Genomic DNA, 5,592 nt, shown 5'->3' on the forward strand with positions numbered 1-5,592 from the left:
CTAGCTCACCTCCTATGCACATGAGGTGTTCGATGGAATGCCCGAGCCACACTACTTAAGCTTTCTCCTCTCGAAGCTCGACCTCCAAGCTCCATTTTCCTCGAGATTTGTCTAGATTTAGCGGTCCGTCACGCCCCGTCCCCGTCTTCACTGCCGTCGATCACCCGCGCCGATCTCATCACCGACACCACCGTGGTGAGCCTCTTGTTCTTATCTTCTTTCTGAGAGGAAAAATATTCTTACTTGTATGTTTAGATAGATACTTGTATCATTTTCTTACATTTATTATTGCATCTTATATAGTGCGATGGTTTTGGTATCCGCCCCCGTCGGCCCTCGTCCTGTCTATGATTCGGATTTGGTATGTATATTATCTTTATAACTATTGGTTCATTTATTGTTTATGAAAATTATGCCGACCAACATGACATAGATTTTATTTATCTAGGATGTATGTGAATCGGAAATGCCAACCGACCCTATTGTCGAGAGGTTAAATTTAGTTGAAGAAGAAAACAATTTGTTGAAGGAAAAAATAAAAAAATTGAGGAGGAGAAGATGATATTGGAGTTGCATGTTGCGGATGTCGTCGATGATCACAAGATCAAGATGGATGCAATGCGCTTGAATATTAGAAAGATTAGAAAATATGCCATTCATACCGAGGCTTGGTATCATTATGTCGTTGGATCAATTGTTACCTTGGTTGCGATTATGATCGCATTTGTTTTCGCATTGAAATGTTTTACATAGTTTCAATGTATGGTTTAATTAATTAGATGCTCTGGAGAGCTATATGTTGTTAGATGAGAACTATGTATGCACTTTGGTTTTAATGTGATGATGAACTTCTATTAATTTGGACACTTAATTATATATAATGCACGCAGATGAACCGGCAATGGATGTACGGTGACAGACACACCCGCGAGTACATTAAGGGCGTGCATGAGTTTCTCGATGCGGCTGAGGCAAACAAGCAGAATGGTTTTATGTGTTGTCCATGCACTGAATGTGGGAATACGAGGTCTTACTCTAACCGGAAAATCCTTCACTCCCACCTGCTTTACAAGGGTTTCATGCCACACTATAATGTTTGGACGAGGCACGGAGAAATAGGGGTTATGATGGAAGACGGCGAAGAAGAAGACTACGATGACATCTATGTGCCCCCTGAATACGGTGAAGCTGCAACGGGGGGAGCTGGTGAAGATCAAGAGAAACCAGACGATGTGCCCAATGATGCTGCAACGGGTGAAGCTGCTGAAGATCAAGAGGAACCAGACGATGTGCCCGATGATGATGATCTCCGCCGGGTCATTGTCGATGCAAGGACGCAATGCATTAGTCAAAAGGAGAAGCTGAAGTTCGGTCGCATGTTAGAGGATCACAAAAAAGGGTTATACCCCAATTGCGAAGATGGCAACACAAAGCTCGGTACCGTACTGGAATTGCTGCAGTGGAAGGCAGAGAATGCTATGGTTGACAAAGGATTTGAGAAGCTACTGAAAATATTGAAGAAGAAGCTTCCAAAGGATAACGAGTTGCCCGGTATGCGGTGCGTTGCGGTATAAGATCAGACGAGATGACCCTGGTGATGTTGACGGCGAGCCCCTCAGGAAGAGGGTTCCTGCGAAGGTGATGTGGTATGCTCCTATGATACCACGGTTGAATCGTCTGTTCAGAAACGAAGAGCATGCAAGTTGATGCGATGGCACAGTGAGAACCGAAAGAAAGATGGGAAGTTGAGAGCACCCGCTGACGGGTCGCAGTGGAGAAAAATCGAGAGAAAGTACTGGGATGAGTTTGCAAAGGACCCAAGGAATGTATGGTTTGGTTTAAGCGCGGATGGCATTAATCCTTTCGGGGAGCAGAGCAGCAATCACAGCACCTGGCCCGTGACTCTATGTATGTATAACCTTCCTCCTTGGATGTGCATGAAGCGGAAGTTCATTATGATGCCAGTTCTCATCCAAGGCCCTAAGCAACCCGGCAACGAAATTGATGTGTACCTAAGGCCATTAGTTGAAGAACTTTTACAGCTGTGGAATGGAAACGGTGTACGTACGTGGGATGAGCACAGACAGGAGGAATTTAACCTTAAGGCGTTGCTGTTCGTGACCATCAACGATTGGCCCGCTCTCAGTAACCTTTCAGGACAGACAAACAAAGGATACCACGCATGCACGCACTGTTTAAAGGACACTGAAAGTATATACCTGGACAAATGCAGGAAGAATGTGTACCTGGGCCATCGTCGATTTCTTCCGACCAACCATCAATGTCGAAAGAAAGGCAAGCATTTCAAAGGCGAGGCAGATCACCGGAAGAAGCCCGCCATGCGCACCGGTGATCACGTGCTTGCTATGGTCAATGATTTACACTACGTAATATTTGGAAAGGGTCCCAGTGGACTAGTTGTTCCGAATGACGCTGAGGGACACGCACCCATGTGGAAGAAGAAATCTATATTTTGGGACCTACCCTGCTGGAAAGACCTAGAGGTCCGCTCCTCAATCAACGTGATGCACGTGACGAAGAACCTTTGCGTGAACCTGCTAGGCTTTCTTGGGCGTGTATGGGAAGACAAAAGATACACCTGAGGCACGGGAGGACCTGCAACGTTTGCACGAAAAAGACGGCATGCCTCCGAAGCAGTATAAAGGTCCTGCCAGCTACGCTCTTACGAAAGAAGAGAAAGAAATCTTCTTTGAATGCCTGCTCAGTATGAAGGTCACGACTGGCTTCTCGTCGAATATAAAGGGAATAATAAATATGCCAGAGAAAAAGTTTCAGAACCTAAAGTCTCATGACTGCCACGTGATTATGACGCAACTGCTTCCGGTTGCATTGAGGGGGCTTCTACCGGAAAACGTCCGATTAGCCATTGTGAAGCTATGTGCATTCCTCAATGCAGTCTCTCAGAAGGTGATCGATCCATAAATCGTACCAAGGCTAAGGAGTGATGTGGCGCAATGTCTTGTCAGTTTCGAGCTGGTGTTCCCACCATCCTTCTTCAATATCATGACGCACGTCCTAGTTCATCTAGTCGACGAGATTGTCATCCTGGGGCCCGTATTTCTACACAATATGTTCCCCTTTGAGAGGTTCATGGGAGTCCTAAATAAATATGTCCGAAACCGCGCTAGGCCAGAAGGAAGCATCTCCATGGGCCATCAAACAGAGGATGTTATCAGGTTTTGTGTTGACTTCATTCCTGGCCTTAACAAGATACGTCTCCCTAAATCGCGGTATGAGGGGAGACTGACTGGAAAAGGCACTCTTGGAAGAGACTCAATAATATGCAGGGACGGATATTCTTGGTCTCAAGCACACTACACAGTTCTACAGAACTCTACCTTGGTGACCCTGTATGTCGATGAACACAAGAACAGTCTGCGCTCCAAACACCCGGAGCAGTGCGACGACTGGATTACATGTGAACACATCAGGACTTTCAGCAGTTGGTTGGAAACACGTCTCAGAGGTGACAACACTGTTTGTGATGAGTTGTACTTGTTGTCCAGGGGACCATCTTTGACTGTATTGACTTACAAAGGATACGAGATAAATGGGAATACATTTTACACGATCGCCCAAGATCAAAAGAGCACCAACCAAAACAGCAGTGTCCGCTTTGATGCAGCAACCGAGAGCGGAAAGGACACATATTATGGTTACATAGTGGACATATGGGAACTTGACTACGGACCTAATTTTAAGGTCCCTTTGTTTAAGTGCAAATGGGTCAATCTGTTAGGCGGGGGGGTACAGGTAGACCCACAGTACGGAATGACAATAGTGGATCTCAAAAATCTTGGGTACACTGACGAACCGTTCGTCCTAGCCAATGATGTGGCACAGGTTATCTATGTGAAGGACATGTCTACCAAACCGAGAAAAAGAAAAGATAAGGAAGCGAATACATCATACGATGAGCCAAAGCGCAACATAGTTCTTTCAGGAAAAAGGGACATCCTGGGAGTGGACGGCAAGACAGACATGTCTGAAGATTATGAAAAGTTTCATGAAATTCCTCCCTTCAATGTCAAGGCTGACCCAAGCATCCCGATAAACAATGAAGATTATCCATGGTTACGGCGCAATAAGCAAATGACACAAGCGAAGAAAAAGTGAAGACTTTCTCCCGCAACTATTATGATGATACCATGCCAAATTTGTAACAGACGAACATGCTACCATTGTCCGTTTTGTACATGCACATGCTATGTGGGTGAAATTATGATACCATCCCAACTTTCAACTTTTTCAGAGTTCATTTGAAATGCTTTCATGTCTTATGGTTCGAAACTTTGATACTTCCAAAGTGATTGTCCATTTTGTACACGAAGTGCATCAAGTTTTTGTCATAACCCTCTCTACTTTTTGGAACATGCTATGTGGGTGAAATGATGATACAATGCCAACTTTCAACCTTTTCAGAGTTCATTTTGAAATGCTTTCCAATTTCAGAGTCATTTAGCTCAAAGAATGAATTAATACCAAACAGAATGAACTACAAAACTTTTATGAAAATAAAAACAATCAATTAAAATATTATGTTATGATCAACTAAAATAAAACTATAATATTCTTCAATAGCAAAACGAATATAATTTTTGTGACCTAAAATCAAACTATAAGTATTTAATTGTAAGTATAAATAAAAAATAAATAGCAAAGAAGAAAAAAAATTCTATTTTTATTTTTATAGTAAAGTTATTCATAAACTAGTGATTCACACAAATTTTTAAAAATTCAAATTTAAACTATTAAAAATTTAAAACTAATGGCACTAACAGAAAGTTTATAATTTTTGTGACCTAAAAGCAAAAAGAAATCACTAAAAAACTATAAGTATTTAGTTGTAAGTAGAAATAAAAAAATAAAAAACCAAAAAAATGTAGAAATAAAAAAGAAAAAACCAAAAAAAATGCCTCCTACTGGGCCTCCACGGCCTGAATACGACTAGAAACCCTCCATGGGCCAGGATTCAGGCCCGCATAAGGCCCAATAGGCCCACAGGCAGTAGCAAGATTAGGCCCGAAAGCCTGCATTAGAGAGGAGCTCGAATGGGGAGGCACACCCGCGCTTATAAACCAGTACCGGCGCCCTTCAGCTAGCGATGTGGGACTAAACTTTTGGGCGCGGGGCAGCAAAGGGCATTGGTCCCGGTTGGTAGCACCAACCGGCACTAAAGGGGGCATTGGTCCCGGTTCGTGGCACCAACCGTGACCAATGCCCCCCTTTAGTCCCGGTTGGTGCCACCAACCGGGACCAAAGGCCGCCGCTTCCCGCCCTTTCGGCTGCTGAAAATTGGCCTTTGGTCCCGGTTCGTGGCACCAACCGGGACCAAAGAGGGGCATTAGTCCCGGTTGGTGTCACGAACCGGGACCATTGCTCTGGCTATATAAGCCAACACTTGTGAAATTTTGGCCAACCGCTCCCATTCGCCTCCAGGCCGTTCGTCGTCGTCGTCGCCGCCCCGAGCCCGTCGTCGCCCCGCGCCGTCGCCCCGCGCCCGCCGCGCGCCGCCCCGAGCCCGTCGTCGCCCCGCGCCGCCCCTTCCCTGACCCCGTCGCCGTCGCCGTC

The sequence above is a fragment of the Triticum dicoccoides genome, chromosome 3A (genome assembly GCF_002162155.2).
Source record: "Triticum dicoccoides isolate Atlit2015 ecotype Zavitan chromosome 3A, WEW_v2.0, whole genome shotgun sequence".
Lineage (NCBI taxonomy): Eukaryota > Viridiplantae > Streptophyta > Magnoliopsida > Poales > Poaceae > Triticum > Triticum dicoccoides.